The sequence below is a fragment of the Culex pipiens genome, chromosome 3, assembly GCF_016801865.2.
Source record: "Culex pipiens pallens isolate TS chromosome 3, TS_CPP_V2, whole genome shotgun sequence".
Classification (NCBI taxonomy): Eukaryota; Metazoa; Arthropoda; class Insecta; order Diptera; family Culicidae; genus Culex; species Culex pipiens.
The window spans coordinates 110,837,518-110,856,601 of NC_068939.1; the positions used below are offsets into that span (position 1 = coordinate 110,837,518).

Sequence of the window (19,084 nt, forward strand, 5' to 3'; positions counted from 1 at the left end):
AAAAACAAAAAGACAAATAAATACCTGTTTTTGAGGCGAACAAAAAAATAATTAGACACTTTATGTAATCAAGAGAATGAAAAAGTGAAATAAATTGTCGTGCATATCATGACTTGCAGACAACACCTCGACGCTGACATCTATAATTTTCGCACTTAAGAAGATTAAATCACCACACTCTTATGTCCACCTCTAACGTAGAACAATGTGTTCTGCACCATGTAACCTTGCAACCAATTTAGCCATGTCGGCCATTCCGGGAAGTGTCGCGCGGCCTTTACTGGTTAATGTGTCTGCCCAAGTTCACCTTCTTTGCTCTCTCGTAGAAAGCCCCCCCCCCCCTTCCTTCACGGGCCAACCCGCGCATAATGGCGCACGGAGTGGCGTGATCGCGATCGCACCGAAGGTCTTTGGCAGAAGGGCAACCGCCAGCAAGAAAGCTGCGCACGAGCAAGTCCGGCCAGACACACACGAGATTTGTGCGCCGCCGAGAGCGATACCACGCAACTCTCGAGGTTAAGTTATGGAAAAAAGAGTTGGAGAAGTTGGAAAAAAGTGGTCGTGGGTTTGAGTTGTAGTACTTCTTCATCGACTTTGCGTATTGAGCGAGCTGCTTACTCGTTTTTTACTTCGCTTCTCTATTTAGCCTGTTGTTGCTGAAGTTGGTGTTGTTGTTGTTGCTGCACTTGAATATCGCAAAGCTTCTCGCGTGAGGCTCCGCCAAGCATGGTCGCAGTCTTGGCGCGTCCGTTGAATTGAGCCGTTCGCTTCTTTTGCGCGTCGCGATCTCTGGCAGTGCGCGCGTACTCGCATGCAAGTTGTTGGTGCAAGTCAGGAGAAGTCCGAGCAAGTCCAGCAGTGGTGCAGTGTGTGCGCAAGAAGCTTTCCACAATTGGTACGCGAAAGTTTGATTAGAAATACTCAAATATTGTTGAATATCTGGAAAATATCAGGAAAAAAACTAGCAACAAACCCCTGTTCAGTGACCACCACGTGCTCCCAACCAAGTGTACTCAGTGCAGAACTAAGGAGTGGTGTGTGTTTTACGGCAAATTTCAGTGGTTTCAAATTATGGCCCAACAATCAAAGTCCGTGTGTGCCGTGTTGGCATTTGATGTGTGTGGAGTGCAGCAACGAAGGCTCTTACAGTCTTACAGTACACACCAAGTACATGCCGCTGGTGTGTGGATGGAAATAATAAACGAAATTAAAGTGAAAACATTCACCCTGGCCTAATAGTCAAAGTGATCCAAGGTGGTGGTGGTGGTAGCAGCAGCTGTTGCAGACATCGTCGTCGTCGTCGTCGTGTTGAAAGATGATATTTTCGAGCTTCCGAAGAGGGGAGAAAGAGTGCAGCAGAGGCTTGCTCGAAGCCACGGCTATGCAGCACGGATGCAATTTCAAGTTTCGCAGAGCGATGGGGAAAAAATAGCATGCTAGGGAGCATGGAGTAGGGTGACCGGGAAGAAAAGTGGAAATCTGTGATTGATATGGAAAATATCACATTTCAAATTTAAATGACAAAATATTGAAGTAAAATTCATACGGAATATTATCAAAGAGGCCAATATTTTGTAAAGTACAGTAGAAGCCCCCGAAAAAACATTGAACAATCTTTTTATTTGAAAAAAAAAATCTTCAAAGTTTCGATGGAAATCGAAGTGCAATAAACTGAAAACAATTTCCTGCGTTCATAATCATTTTTAGATTGTTTATTTTATATTTAGGAAATTTGGATATTCAGTATCAAATAAGTTTCCAATCTCTGGCATTATACGCCAATTTCGAAAATCCAAATTTGATTCGAATTGAAAAATAAACCCCACAATGTGGGGTAAGGTAGGGCTGCGGCACAAGCAACCTAAGAAATTGTTCAAAATTTGGTCTGGGGATAAACGCTAATTGATGTCATTTGATCGTTTATAAAGCCGAGGTAAATATTAAAAAAAGTTCCTTGACACTGGTCAAAATCAAGGGGGAAGGGGGCAAAAAATAAAAAAAAAATAAAGGAAAATTTTAATAATATTCTATGGTTAAAATTTTTTTCTTTAAAATGCTTTATAGCACGACAAAAATGTTTTTGGGATTTTTCAACATAGAAATATTATTTTTTTTTCAATTTCAATTAGTATTTCATTAGAATTTAACAGTTCTGCACCAGGACATTTTATTTGCAATTTGAAGATTTGGAGATGACATGATTTATGGATGATCTCTTACAGTTAGATTGGATGATATTGGGCATTTCGATATTACCTCAGAATGTAGACTTGCTCATTGCCAATTTTATTCATTCTAATTTTTTGTACACCCCTTATCAATTTTCAAAAAACTGAGAGGGTAAAACAAATAACTATAAGTAAAATTTAAATTTTGTATTTTTTAAACTTGTAAAATTGATTGTAAAATATTTAGAATACATTGCATGACGTTTTGACATATATTTTTCAAATAAAGGCTTTTTAATCTATTTACATTTTTTGCATTTTGGGACCACACATCAAAAACAGACATACGGTGGCGTCGTCGATGACGATAATATTATAAACCGAGGTACCCCATCGGAGATGTATATGTAGAAAATTTTGTTTCACCGGCCTGAATCAGAATCTGTATGTATTAAAATATTATATTGGTAAAAATTGCGCTTTTAAAAATTAAAAGATTTTCGATTTTTGGTACGGATTTTTATTTATTTAATTGGCCTTATAAAACATGAATTTTGACAATAAAAAGTCCGTACTAAAAATCAAAAACCTTAAAATTTGTAAAACAATTTTCACCGATAGAATATTTTCATTTAAACAGATTTTGATTCAGACCAGTAAAACAAAACTTTCGACGTATAAATTTCCGTATTTAGGTTAATAATATTTTGCTCCAGCCACGCCGTGTGGACCTATTGTTAGAGGACACTCGAGCTAGTTCATGATATTAAGCTTATATTGTTAAGTGAGTTCTAACATGCCAAAAAATAGGTGTGAAATATACTTAACATTCCAACTACCATAGTTTCAAAAAAAAGTTGGAACGGTAACTTCAACTCTCTGGTTCTCGGGCAAAACTCAACCATTCAAGACGATTATTTTTTTCAGTGATTTGTTAGGATGGCTTAGATGACTTTGCAGAACTCAATTTGATCAAATCTGTAATTTTTGCGATCAAAAACATCGTTCCAACTTTTTTTTTTTGCGCGTAACAAAAATCTCCAAAAATTCCGCGGAGGTTGCCCGAGAACCAGCAAGTTGAAGTTACCGTTCCAACTTTTTTAGGAGGCTTGGGCGTCCGTGTAAGTTGGACATGCGTTGGTCATTCCAGTGTTAAGGGGTCACATACACGTAATCGGCAAAAATGTGAAAACTTTTTTAAATCTGTTTTCAGGGAATTAAAATATAGATTTTCAACTATTAATAAAATAATTTTGAAAACATTTAGTTGAATTATTGCCTGCATCTCACCTTTTAAAGTAGGGTTGAGTAGTCATCAATGAGACACGGGGAACAATGATAAAATGGCTCTCACAAATCGTAGTTTCAACCAATCAAGCTTATATTTGGGGGAAAGGTGTGTCTACTGGATACACGTCTGCCATAATAGTGGCTTTGGATATGAACGCTCCTTTGAAAAGTTATTCATATATGTTTGATTCTGGGGTGTAAAAGAAAACAAATTACTCTTTCGCTCGTAGGCTGCCATTAACACCAAAACTAACATTTCTTCAAATTTCTTTCGACATTCCATAGGGAATGAGTTGGGCTACAATGTCCTTTCATTAGGTTTGACCACTGATTTCAGCCCATGGGTAACAATGAGACACTTTGATTTTTCTTCATTAAACTTTTCAAAATTTATGGAAATCTTGCAAAACATGAATTGAAAGTTATTTTTGGCATATTTATAGAGCTTAATTCATTTAACCAAAAATACAAAGTTATTTAGTATCTATATATATAAAAAATTTCGACGGTTTTGTTCGAACGCGAATCACTTCAATACGGAGCGTCGGATCGAGGTGCTCTTTGTTGCGTTGGGTTCGTATAAGCCCAAGGAAGGTTCTTACGCCAAAAACTGGCAAATTTGGCCACTCTGGAACCGATTCCGGAAAATCTGCAGATTGTATGGAAAAAGTTGCGTAAAATCAAGTTTGATCATAGGAGGCTGAACAAGGAAAAAGCTAAAAACGTCAACAAACGAAAAAAGGAAAAAACGAAGTTTGTCGGGTAAGGCTTGTCTATATATATAAAAATTTCGACGGTTTTGTTCGAACGCGAATCAGTTCAATACGGAGCGTCGGATCAAGGTGCTTTTTGTTGCGTTGGGTTCGTATAAGTCCGAGGAAGGTTCTTACGCCAAAAAGTGGCAACTTTGGCCACTCTGGAACCGATTCCGTAAAATCTGCAGATTGTATGGGAAAAGTGGCGTAAAATCAAATTTTGATCATAGGAGGCTGAATAAGGAAAAAAGCTAAAAACGTCAACAAACGAAAAAAGGAAAAGACGAATTTTTTCGGGTAAGGCTTGTTTAGTATAAATATATGGATATGGAAAATTTAAATGGGTAATTCTCCGCCAACTCACACAGCAGTTGCCCCGACCCCTCTTCGATTTGCGTGAAACTTTGTCCTAAGGGGTAACTTTTGTCCCTGATCACGAACGGAAAGTGGGAGAATTTTTAAAACTTTTTTAGTGTTTTTTTCGATGAAAAATACGTTTTTTCGGAATTCTGAGTACGCCATCAAATCGGGCGTCTAATTTTACATAAAAGTCCCTTTGACACCAAATTTCTATCTCATCACCGTTTCAGGCTGGAAATTATTGAAAAACACCTCTTTTTTCGCATGTTCAAAAATGGAAGGGGTCGTACCGCCCCTCCGTCACGAGATATCAAAAATCGGACCTCGGATTCGTGATCAGGGACAAAAGTTACCCCTTAGCACAAAGTTTCACGCAAATCGAAGAGGGGTCGGGGCAACTTTTCCCGATTTCGTGTGAGTTGGTAGAGAATTACCCAAATACTTTTTAGTATAACTTTTGTTAATGAAAGTTTCATTTTGGCAAAATTGCTCTAAAATGTTCAAGGCAAGTCACCTGCAATGGAACAATACAAAAACATGATGTTTTACTAGAAAAGTATTGATTTTCGTAGAGTGTCTCATTGTTCCCCAGCTGTCTCATTGTTCCTGCTAAGTGCGTCTACAATGAGACAGTTGACTCTGGCTGTAGAGGTCGGATCGATCTCATATTTTGGTCAATGTTAGAATTAAAAGAAAGAAAATGCAACAAAAAGGTCATTAAAACATGCTGATGAAAAAAAAAAAAAATAGTTGAAAGTTGAAAACCAAAAGTGTCTCATTGATTGACCCTAAGCTGTTTCAAAAAATCGTGTGTCACGATATCTCAACACTGTTTTGACCAAATCGGCTCAAAATGTTGTTATGTTAGAAATCTTTTTAAAAAACAATTCTGTATGGGTTTTCAACCATAAAACAAAGTTTCCCTTCACACTTAGGTTACAAACTTGGTTTTTGTTTGTTTACGCATTGTATTTATTACGTAGTTTTATTGACTAGCTCGTTTAAACAGAAAAAAATAACATGATTTCCTGCGACTAGTCTTTTTGGCAGTTATTCGCAAAAATAACCTTACTAAGTTATTGTTGCTTTGCAACGCAAAAAACGGCTGGTTTAGCTTTGGCAAATATTCGCAATATAAATTTAAAAAAATCTTTCTCATGATTTGGCGATGGATACTTTTTCCATGCGTGGTTGACCACTACTTGTAGGTTTGTACGAACCTTTCACGTCAGAGATTTTTCAATTTACATTTGAAATAGTGTTCACCCTATATTTTTACTTCTGATTTATTCGCAGGATGTACACAAATGTTTAGATATGTTGAGCTCTTATTCGAAACCATGGAAAATGACTTCAACTAATGGGTGTAAGCTGGTTAAGCCTCATTTGTAAATTTATAACCTCCTGCATAAGAAATCAAAAACCACAATTAAAATAGCTTGTATTTCAAATTGAGCTGAGATATTTCAAATTGTGATTATTATTGTTGATTTTATTAGGGGAACTTTAACCCTATGAGTCATTCGCTCTCGAAATTGTGATTGGAAACTAGAGGTGGGCAAAACCGCTCTTTTTTAGGAGCCGCTCATTTTTGTTCGCTCATCAAAAAGAACCGCTCTTTTGAACGGCTCCTTCGCTCTTTTTCAAAACTTGGATGAAAAGGTTTTTTTAAAGAATCGTGTGATTTTATAAGTTATTTATTTGACATTGGACTTTTATGATTTATTTGTTAAAATAAATTAAAACTGAAAACGAGAAGATGCCCGTGAAACCCCCTTGATTTCTACTCGAACCTAAACATTCGAGTAATTGAATGGCATCCAAACTTATATCTAGGATGCCGGAAAAAATGTTTTGAATTTAAAAATTGCGCAAGAATTCTGCAAGAATTGAACTAATGCTGGTATTTAATTTGGAGAAAATATTCTGTGAACTCTTTTCTACATTCTGATTTAATCGATAAAGTCTATGAATGCTAAAGTTTGATCGGACAAAAGGGTATATTATTTTTCAAAAATCTCTAAACTATTCAGTAGATTTTTGGTAATATTTTAAAATTATGCAATTTGAAATGCTCAAATTTGTATTCCGGTAATACTTTAATGTTCAATCAGTAGTAGAAAGAAAAGTTTTTTTCGTTTTGTTTACTTTTTACTTTTGGAATTAATTTTTATAAGCATTGAAATTTTTAAAATTGTATTTCTCAATTCTCAAAAACAAATTTTATACTACATTTTTTTGTAAATTCAATAAATTATATTTATAACATAAATCATGCCATCTTGAAACGTTTCCCACCTCTATTGAAAACATAAAAATAACTTTGTTTGAATGAATGTATAAGAAACAGATACTCAAAATAGATAAAAAAAAGTGGTCACCCTACCCCAAGGCAGGAAGGCAGGAACAGCAGCTTAACCGCTTCCACCCTCCTTCCGAATGGGGGAGGTGGGCGGTGGGTGGTGTGTGTTGTTGGAAGTTGCGGTTGGTCTACAACATCAGAGCAGAGAGAAATCATGTGATGGAGTGTGCCTAAGTGAAATGCATTTCGCGTGCAATTTGCCGTCATACCATCACACAGGCAGTTGTTGTCGTCGTCGTGTGGCAAAGGGAAAAGCGCTGGAATTTTAATACACAAACACTTGTGGCGGTGGCAGAGTGGAAGGGCTGCAGCCCGCGGAAAATTCGATGAACTGCGGTGGAATTGTGATTTGTGGATTGGAAAACAACGTGTGTGGGATGCGTTTTGCCCGATGAATCGATAAGTATTCGAAGGAAAAAAAATGGTTTCGTTTCATCGACGATTGGTTATTAGTCGTAGTTTAGCAAAAGGAATTTTTAAATGACAAAAAATTCCTTAAATTCCCTGTTGTTTAAATTTTTTGAGTTGTTTATCCGCAACAAGAAAACATGCTTCTTTGAGTTTATTCTTCCTTGCTCTTCTGGAAATTTATGCTTGTTTATTGATTGGCTACTTCAAAAGTTGGCATTGCTCAAAGTCAATTTCGCTGAAACTTTTCCTCCAGCAAAAAAGAAAAAAAAAAGTCGAGTTGAAAAAGTATATGCATTGCATTTAGTATTTCCGTGAACGAGGGCCTGTTGTGATAAACATTGCACTTTTCCGGAATCGCCTCACCACAAAGAGCGGAGGAGAGAGCTCGGTGATATGGAAAATGAAAGAGAAAAGATAACCGGAAATCCTCGTTAGTTATTGGTGTTTCTTGGGTCAGTGCCAGCAGCCAGCAGCCAGAAGCAGTAGAAAAACATCCCGTGTGATTGATTGCCTCGTACATATTTGCATACAAAGTGTGGGGGCTCGGCTGGTTTTTTTTGCTTTTGTCGGTTCATTGTAGTTATGAAGTGGATTTTTAAAGTTTTCTTTTAAAGTTTTTTAAAAGGGTAATTCTCTACCAACTCACACGAAATCGGGAAAAGTTGCCCCGACCCCTCTTCGATTTGCGTGAAACTTTGGCCTAAGGGGTAACTTTTGTCCCTGATCACGAATCCGAGGTCCGTTTTTTGATATCTCGTGACGGAGGGGCGGTACGACCCCTTCCATTTTTGAACATGCGAAAAAAAGGTGTTTTTCAATAATTTGCAGCCTGAAACGGTGATGAGATAGAAATTTGATGTCAAAGGGACTTTTATGTAAAATTAGACGCCCGATTTGATGGCGTACTCAGAATTCCGAACAAACGTATTTTTCATCGAAAAAAACACTAAAAAAGTTTTAAAAATTCTCCCATTTTCCGTTACTCGACTGTAAATTTTTTTGGAACATGTCATTTTATGGGAAATTTAATGTACTTTTCGAATCTACATTGACCCAGAAGGGTCATTTTTTCATTTAGAACAAAATTTTTCATTTTAAAATTTCGTGTTTTTTCTAACTTTGCAGGGTTATTTTTTAGAGTGTAACAATGTTCTACAAAGTTGCAGAGCAGACAATTACAAAAATTTTGATATATAGACATAAGGGGTTTGCTTATAAACATCACGAGTTATCGCGATTTTACGAAAAAAAAGTTTTGAAAAAGTTACTTTTTGCGTTTCTCTTTGTTTCGTCGTCCGTGTCTGTCGCGGGTGACCATGAACGGCCATGATCAACGACGACCAACATTTTCAAAACTTTTTTTCGTAAAATCGCGATAACTCGTGATGTTTATAAGCAAACCCCTTATGTCTATATATCAAAATTTTTGTAATTGTCTGCTCTACAACTTTGTAGAACATTGTTACACTCTAAAAAATGACCCTGCAAAGTTAGAAAAAATACGAAATTTTAAAATGAAAAATTTTGTTCTAAATGAAAAAATGACCCTTCTGGGTCAATGTAGATTCAAAAAGTACATTAAATTTCCCATAAAATGACATGTTCCAAAATTTTTTACAATCGAGTAACGGAAAATGGGAGAATTTTTAAAACTTTTTTAGTGTTTTTTTCGATGAAAAATACATTTTTTTGGAATTCTGAGTACGCCATCAAATCGGGCGTCTAATTTTACATAAAATTCCCTTTGACACCAAATTTCTATCTCATCACCGTTTCAGGCTGCAAATTATTCAAAAACACCTCTTTTTTCGCATGTTCAAAAATGGAAGGGGTCGTACCGCCCCTCCGTCACGAGATATCAAAAAACGGACCTCGGATTCGTGATCAGGGACAAAAGTTACCCCTTAGGACAAAGTTTCACGCAAATCGAAGAGGGGTCGGGGCAACTGCTGTGTGAGTTGACGGAGAATTACCCAAAAGAAACCCTCCTAACATCGTAGTTGGGTGTCAAGCTGATTCAAGTCACAATTGCAAACCTTCACGACTTATCAAACATGCATCGTTGGGTATCAGCACCTACCTTCATGCATTTGTTGCTTACACAACTCGATGTTTGTCCCTTCTAATAGCAGCATCTATCAAGATCGAACGCGGAAGCGTTCCCCCTTACCCTCCCTTCCTGGCTTGACGCAAGTGATGGAAATGAATACACTAACCAACGGACCTTTGATCCGACGTGGGTCACGACAGTGATTGCATAGCTTGGAACGACCAATTATTTCACAGGTGAAGGAGGTTGATGGCATCTTTTACGAATAGGTCGGAGATGATTTTTATTGTGAAATTTCGTCGTAAGTGGCAAATAAAAAAATGTTAGAAATTCAATATTTATTCAAAATATTCAGTACCAAATAGCGTTAAGCTTTTAGCATGATAGTGCTGTAAGCCAATCAACCCGAAATCCGCGAAATTTTATTTTTGTTTTAATGGTTATGTCATATGTGGGATTGGCTGTTGTTTGCCGCCAAAATTCGTTATATATGAACTCGTCTTTATTCGATATTCGAGAGAGGACTGAAAGATCGCGGCTCTGATGACATGATTAATGCTTTTACATTGATGTTTATGAGTTTTTGGTGTTGCTTTTCCGGAACGCATCAAACTCACAGCGACCCCAAATGTGTATTTTCAGTTACAGCGAGTAAACTTGCGATGGAAACTATTAATTGCATTCTTAAACAGTAAACTTGTACCTCTAAAAAAAGTGAGACGTTATCAGAAATGCTGACGGGAATCTCTCCCAAACTCTCAAAAAAACATCAATTAGTAAACGAAATATTCATGAATATGTTTGAGTGTTTTCTCTCAGCAACTTCTGTGACGTATTGCTAAACAGATTTTGGTAGATCCGTTGTAGATTTTCTTAAAATATGTCGTTCGCATCGATCTGACAAAAATCCACCTAAGTTTAAATAAATTTTAACTTTCTACAAAAGTCCTTGATTTGAGCACCGATGTTTATAACGGCTTTCCTTTACTAAAAATGAAATGTTAAGACAAAACTAATATGTGGGATCAAAACCTCTCAATAGGCGCACACTGTTAAAAAAATGATGTAAACCCAATGAACGAAGAATTAAGAAAAAAATATTCCATTCATACCGCATAATGTCGCAAAAATGTAGCGTGCGTAGACCTAAATTTGGTCTAACTGGAATCGTTAAAATAACAACAAAATGAAAGCATGGCATTGAAGAACAGTGAGGGGTAAATTTTAATCGTCGTTAATTTTTTGTTATTAATAGGGTATATGACCCTTTTTTTGACCTAGTACCTATTTTGGACCTATTTTCATTAATCGAGGTAGTTCAAGCTTTTAAAGTACGAATTCACTGAATCCAACCAACAGAAAGTGTAAGCAGGATCGTTTTGTAGCTTACCTCTTCCAAAAATGTAAACATTTTTGATTATTTTCGCTTTTTCAGCCACTTTTTCCAATGCCACTCGTATTTACTACCGTTTTCCTAGCACATCGATTAGGTCCAAATATTCCAGCCTCGTTGCTTATCAGATTTGGCTCGCGACACCTTGATGATTTTTTTCTGTTTTGCACTGACACCAAGCAATTTTGTCCGGTTTCCGAGCAATGTAACTGTTGTTTATTTAATTCTTTGATGTTTTTCGTCACTAAACCATTGAAATAACTATTCTATCACCGAAAAAAACGCAATTCAAAATATTTTTTCAAATCAGCCGCGTTGGATCAGTTTTTGGAGCTACTTTGACGTCGGTTCAAGGCTATCACCAACACATGTAAAACAAGGTGTTGCCAGTTTTGTTTATCAATTTATTTCGATATTTCATTGAAATTAATTGATTTTTTTTAATTTAATATTTTGAATTGCATTTCTTTACTGTAATTATTTGAAAGAAATCTAAGCTTTAAAAAGCAAATGATTAACAGAAACAATGAAAATAAGTTTTTTAAACGATAAAAATGCAAATTGATGATAGAGATTTAAATGATTTTTAGGACCGATTGCAAAGTATCCCAAAATTTAAACTGATGTTGATTTATTTTTGTCTTAACATTATTATCACCAATTTAGCTGCATATATTTTTAATTTTTGCTTCAAAAAATGCAAACTGGCTACCCTGTTGGAATTGAAGGGGAAACGATTGAAAAACCTAAAGGGTCTAGTTCATTAAATCGTCAGCTGTCACCGTGACAGGAGCTGTCAACATTACTTACGAGTGGTTTTTGAAAAAGTCGTATGAATTAAATTTAAAAAAATATTGAGTTAGTTTTAAAAGATCCTAAGCGCTACTTGTAAACAAATCAATATTCCGATCAGTTCTCGATCATTTTACGAACTATAAATAAAAAAATGCTTTGAATTGTCATCTGCACGTCTTTTAAAATGCTCTTTACTGGAAAACAAACAAAATTTGGTTAGATTCAGAGAAAAAAATCAAATAAGTGTCGGAGATCGTGATGTTACGACGTATTGCAAACTAATAAGAGAAATATACACATGGAAAATATATTTTTTGTAAGTTTTAACTGATTTTTGCATATCTATCTATATGTGTCCCGCTAGTGTGGATCAATCGGACCGCGCACTGGACTCCAATCCAGAGGTCGCCGGTTTGAATCCCGCGGCGGGCGCTCTAAAATTCTTTGTGTAAATATGGGTATTCGGCGCCGTCGCTCCGTGCAATACTTTCATACACTTAGGAGCCCAGGGCGGCGAAGTCCTTGTAGATAAGAAGGATGTGGGTCTCGTGGCGCAGGGGTAGCGGCTTCGGCTGCCGATCCCGATGATGCTATGAGACGCGGGTTCGATTCCCGCCTTATCCACTGAGCTTCTATCGGATGGTGAAGTAAAACGTCGGTCCCGGTTTCTCCTGTCTCGTCAGAGGCGCTGGAGCAGAAATCCCACGTTAGAGGAAGGCCATGCCCCGGGGGGCGTAGTGCCAATAGTTTCGTTTTAGTGGTTGGTACTAGCAATGGTGGCCGACAGCTATAAAGTCAACTTCGTTTTTTTATCTATATATAATTTTTAAAAATACATGTATAACGTATTTTTCCACAATTGGCAACGTTGGCTTATAATAAATCACACTTTTAGGTTTTACCGTGTCAATCATGTTGGAAACACAATTGATCCAGCTAGAAAAACAACAATCTTCGAAAAAAACTAGCATAAGAGGTTAATGCGATGTTAACTTTATGAATTTTATGATTTGAGACATATCTGATTACCGTAAATCTGGGTGACTTTGATAGCCGAGGTGACTTTGATAGGTTTGAGATTTTTCCGCAAAATGAAGAGTAGAAATTAAATACGTACGGAATGGTATGGAATCATACTGACCGTGGTAGAGAAGTGCTCAAAGTACCTCATGAAGAAGTTTTCATGAAATTTTGAAAAGTTTAAAAAGTTAGTTAATTATAATTAAGAAAATGTTGATAAATAGCTTTATTTTAATCTTCTCAAAGTGTCATGATTTTCTCAATGAACATGATTTTGAATCGTAAAACGGAATGCATTTTCGGATTCTTCGGACAATCTTCTACTAGGAAAAGGTAAAATAAGTTTAATATAAATATTATTAAATATTATTTGTTTTTGAAACATAATTTTAAAAAATCTCCCAATTAAAATGCATTTTCAGTAAAACAAATTTCATATCAAATGTAAAAACTTTATTTGAATTCAGTTAAACATGTTAAACAATATAAATTTATAATTTATAATATAAACCTATAATTTAATAAACAAAACTAGTTTCAACGAATTTCAGGCAAACTTCTGAATTTTTAGCAATTTTACCTAAAATATATATGTATTATGTTAAAAGCTTATAAACATAGTTAACTAAATATTGACATAAATAATTTTCTTAAAAAATATATCAGCTACCTAAGTGATGGCAAGTTCGAAGAAAAAATAATGTTTGAACATCTCAAATCTGCTTTTAACAAGACAAACTATGACTATCAAAGGCACCCTGGTATATAAACAAAGAGTTTTTCAAATATGACATTGTTTTTAAAAGTGCAACGGGTTGTCTTTTATGTTCTAATGCTTGAACAATTAGTTCGTAAGAATACGCAAATTGTAAAAAGGACATAGACCTGCTAAAGATGCGTGAGTTTCCATTCAATATAATTAAACACGTTTTCAAATTCAAATCCATTGTTATATCATAATTATTTAATTTCTGAAATAAATATTTTCCAAATTATAATCGTGGATAGGCCCTTTGGTTTATAAAACCGAGTTTTTGTAAGTGTGCGTGTTGCCGCCACACACCGCAATTCGAGTTGGCCAAATTTCAACCAATCAGAGTGTGGGTCCAAAATAGGTTCAGCGATGTCTCCAAAATACATTCAATAAGTCCAAAAAGCATCCAAAAAATGTTTTACTTGAAATGCTTATTACAATGAAATGGTTAAATTATTTTCAATTTTCAATAGTACACTTTGTTAAGCATAAATTAAGGCACAAAACAATCCTGAAACGAGCCAATTTAGTTAGACCATTCCTGAGAACCATGCGAAATATGTTGACGCTTTGCATAGTAGGTCCAAAATAGGGCCATATACCCTATTATTTATATATAAGATCAAAACGAGTGCGTTTACCTTCAAATTTGACTTTTGAACTCTTAAATTTGAAAAAAATATCATACAAATCTCACAGTGTAGTTTTTCGGAAAGTTAGTCAAATTTAGTACAAGTTTGTATCTAACCACTCTTGGATACATTGCAACATATTATGGTTATTTTTTATTGCAATTGGCTTCATAAGCACAATAATGACTTATATGAGCCTAGCGCAACATATCTACAAAGTTGTATTGATGTCGGAGAAGGTCGAGTAAACAATTAGCCGAAAAAATCTGTTTTTAGAAAATTGCTCTATTTTTGACCTAATCAAACAAAAAGTAGCTTGCCAACAACAACTGAATAACCGTGATGAATTGCAAGCGGCTAAATCAAACGCGTTGTGCAACCTTTCCCCAAACACGCCAAACCATCATTTAACAAGTGCCACTTTTAACACTTGCTCCGGGGGAGGAGAAGCATCGCGGTTTGAATTGCCAGTCAGTATACTTGCGGCACTAAAATTTCGTGGACCCCAATTGCTCTGCACACGAATCTGTCGAGGCCACCACACGCTAGCCTCCTTTGACCGTCCCGCCGGCGCGCAATGATTCGTTTCAATTGAAGTTGCATAACTTTGCCAAACCTCCCGTGCCCGTGTCTGACTGCCTGGCAGTGACTCCCCATGGAAATATGAGTCTCCAACGCTGTGGCGTCAGGAGGCCAGCCCATGGCGCGGGGAGAAACATAAGACGAGGTCATTATGCCTCACACACACACACCCAGTAACGTAACGTTGTTGGAAGAGGCTGCTGAGTCAAAGATATCTTTGCCACCGTAGCCTAATCTGCATTTTGATTGTTGATTGCTGAGTAAATATCCGGCAATTATCAAGTTTTGTTTTTTTTTATTACTTCTAAATATTAGCTTTTTTGCCTTGCTTCTTCGTTTCTCGAAAATGAGCTGTAAATAACTTTTGGGATAATCTTACTGAACATTGCTATAATATTTGCGCTCTCTATTAAGTCAAAAACTATAGGCTATATAGCTCAGTCTTAAACTTTAATCTTGCAAGGTCTTGTCGCTTAATTGAAACCCTGATTTGACAGCTCGAGTGGAAACCCGAAAGTAACATATCGCCTCTCCATATAGGCTATCTAGGAAAGACTGATTGTTACACTTCGTTTTTGGCCCAATTATTTTTTTTTGCTTGATTTATTTTTAATAGTTTTAGTGAAACCTGCAAAGCAAACTTAATTTATTTGGGTTAGGAAATCTCTTCTATTTTTGGGTTTCTTATTTTTCATCCAAATGGAGTATAAACATTGAATTCGTTTTTGTTTTATGTTCAGGCCATTTTTTCCGAATTGGTTCAGGATGACTTTTCTCCAAGGATGAACTTTCGATCAAAAATAACATAGTTTTTTGTAAATTATCTAAATGCCTTAAAATTTGGTTTACTTCATTCAACACAGATTGAAACCCTACAAAAAAATATTGCAAACTGACTCGGGATATGTTCATTGGCATTGTACTTTAGAATATTTTGGATATATATATTTTTTTTTAATTTTCGCTTTGACTCCAAAAAATCTTCTTCCAATATAAAAAAGATAATAACAAATTTCAAGCCTAGTTTTCAATAAGCCGATACAAAAAGTATTACAAAAAGATTTGTACATTATTGCAGTTATTCATGTAATTTTCAAAATTGTGCAAATTATCAATGAATTATTGATTTTTTTTGCCAAAAGTATTCCGTTTTTTTCAATCTGTGGTCCTAAAATAGAAAAAAAATGCAAAAAGCTTAACAGTGCCCAACTTAAAAAAATACAGTATGTAAAAAAAGTATTTACACCCCTTAAGCACTATGCACATTTTGTGATGAAACATGTAAAAAATTTAAAGTTTGACAGGAACCTAGTACTACGTTTTGTTCAGAAACTCATGCCAAACATTTTGCTACAAAAAGCTCATGAAAAGATGATTTCTATAAAAAGTTATATAACAAATACTATTACGAAAATAAAAAAGGTGCAAAAAAAGTTTGTACACCTTTCGAAAAATTAACATAAATAATGTTATTTGTTGACAAATCACCATAAATCCAGTCTCCCAACTCCAAATAGGCATCCTTGACTGATTAAAAAATAATTTGGATTGAATATAAAGTTTACTAACTACTTAGTATAAAAGTTTATATAACTCTGGAAATTCTATATAAAACTTATCTAAACTTAATTTTGCAAACTTTTAATTCAACTAAATGTCAATATATTACCATAGAATTGCTAAATAAACATTTTGGAGTGGGTATAACACCGTTTTGGGGGTATTAGTATCGATAGCATAGATTTTTCGTTGGAATTTCGTACCAACCCGGAATTACGTCGTAGGAAAATCCGCCGGCATCCGAACCGGTCCACGATTCACAAGTCAACCTATGTGGAATCGGAAAGGGCATAAAATTTCCGATCTTTTGATACCCAAACATCTAGGTTTTCTTTAAAACCTACGTTTTTAAATACCTGGGCAAAAAGTAAGTTTGATCCACGAGAACAAAAATTACGAAATTCCATACATTTTTGGCAGGTTGCTCAAACGAAACCATAACAACGTTTTTGCTTAGGTATTTAAAAACGTGGGTTTTATAGAAAACCTGGATGTATGGGTATCAAAAGATCGGAAATTTTATGCCCTTTCTGATGCCACATAGGTTGACTTGTGAATTGTGGACCGGTTCAGATGCCGGCAGATTTTCCGACGACGTAATTCCGGGTTGGTACGAAATTCCAACGAAAAATCTATTCTATCGATACAAATACCCCCAAAACGGTGTTATACCCACTCCAAAATGTTTATTTAGCAATTCTATGGTAATATGTTGACATTTAGTTGAATTAAAAGTTTGCAAAATTAAGTTTTGATAAGTTTTATGTAGAATTTCCAGAGTTATATAAACTTTTATACTCAGTAGTTAGCAGGGATGGAATAATCGCAAACAAATCATTTTCGCTTGCGAACTTTTTTCACCCGCGAAAGAGAGAGGAGGCGAATCAGGCAAAAGAAATTCGCTCCCGAAATTCTCCAAGAAAATCAATCTGCTGATGATTTTTTGTGAATTTCCTTGTCAGCATTACTTGAAATCATTTGTTTCACTTTGTTTACACACATTGCCCATCTACCAAATGTGACAGGTAGTTTTTCGACGTGTGACGTTACACTTGCAAGTGTAATAGTGAAAAAGATGTTCCGCCGAATATTCAAAATGATGATATTTTTAGATTCCTTCTACCGATTTTTCGTGCGCGAGAGAGGAGAGCCATGCTCCCTTCGGATTTTTTCTCTTGATGAACGTCTAAAGATTTTCTTTTGATGATTATTATTACATCGCTGGTAGTTAGTAAACTTTATATTCAATCCAAATTATTTCTTTAATCAGTCAAGGATGCCTATTTGGAGTTGGGAGACTGGCTTTATGGTGATTTGTCAACAAATAACATTATTTATGTTAATTTTTCGAAAGGTGTACAAACTTTTTTTGCACCTTTTTTATTTTCGTAATAGTATTTGTTATATAACTTTTTATAGCAGCGATTCTCAACCTTCTTCTAGGCTGGTACCCCCTGCCATGTAAATCAAGTAGGCCCAGTACCCCCGTTGAGAATCGCTGTTTTATAGAAATCATCTTTTCATGAGCTTCTTGTAGCAAAATGTCTGGCATGAGTTTCTGAACAAAACGTAGTACTAGGTTTCTGTCAACATTAAATTGTTTAGATGTTTCATCACAATATGTGCATAGTGACCAAGGGGTGTAAATACTTTTTTTTACATACTGTATATACGATAATTATCATATTCTGAGTAGTTTACAAACGTTAAAACGAGTGGTATCATTATCGAATAGTAATGCTAGGAAAAACTCACATTAATGATGATTTCAATAGTTCATCCATTACTACGCAAAGAAATCAAGGCTGTTCAATAGGGTGGTTCAAATTTGACACTTTGCCTCCCATCGCAGAGCTGAATTTTCTGGATGTTCTGAGCTTAAATCTCAAATTAGAGCCCGATTGGACGAAAACTTGAGCTGCCCAATGACGATTTTGAATAGAAAATATAAAAAAAATATTTTCATATTTGTCTGACTTCTGACTACACTATCTTGTAGAATTAATTTATAAGTAGGAATTTGAAATTAAAAAAAAATCTTAAAAACTGCATTATGCTTGAAAAATGCAGTTTGACAGTAGAGTTACTTCATGAACAGTCATTTTTAATACTTTTACCTTTCATACCTGTATGTAGAATAAACATAAGAAAAAATCGGCTAGTCTGAATTTTATATAGCAATACATCCGATGGTAAAATCGCATGAAAAAGCATGCACATCACCTTCGTCAAAATAAACACTTAATATTACACGCTGCATGTACAATTTTTGCAAACACAAAAAAAAGTTGCAACCTACGGGATTCAAATCCAGCACCAACAGTAAGGACTGGCGCCTAAGCTCACTCGACCATCATCAGACCGGTGAATAGCTGTAAAGATAAACGCATATATGAGCTTGGCATTTCGGTCAAGTAGGTTTCCCATACTGATGGACTACATATTTCAGGGTGTAATATTACACAGAATTTCATAAAATAATGCAAAATTTATTTTACACTGAGGCCTTTTACACGCAGCTGGATTACTACTTTATTTAATGTGTACATAGGTCATCCTTGTGGCCCTTTTAGTTATCACATCAATTCAAATCAAATCAAATGAGTTCCTAAAAGCTTTATTTTTATCCTCAGCCATATTACACCATTACATTTTAAAACATTTTCGAATCAATCGCAATTACACATGAGTTTTTTTATGATTCTTGTGAAACAATTTCCATGAATTTCATCATAATTTGATATTATTTTCATGTTTCAGCAAAATATTATCAACATTACAAATATCTGAGTAAGCGGTGTTCAACATGTAAAAGGGAATCAATTCCAGAAATATTGCAGAAAGTCACTTTTTATATTATGTAATTGGGCATAGCTTATATTGAACAAAAATTGATACTTTTTTTCAGCAAACTTGTTCTGCAAACTGTTCTCTATAATGTGATTGATTCAA

The 19,084-nt window shown here is 35.4% G+C and overlaps 1 protein-coding gene across 1 annotated transcript in view; it reads left to right on the forward strand.

Annotated features, from left to right (window-relative positions):
• Positions 1-729: 729 nt before the first annotated feature.
• The window catches only part of LOC120429665 (alpha-tocopherol transfer protein-like), a 33,384-nt gene continuing 15,029 nt past the window's right edge, over positions 730-19,084 (forward strand). The window contains exon 1 of the mRNA XM_052710373.1: positions 730-895. The gene's annotated coding sequence lies outside the window, so the exon portion shown is untranslated. The remainder of the gene's footprint in view (positions 896-19,084) is intronic.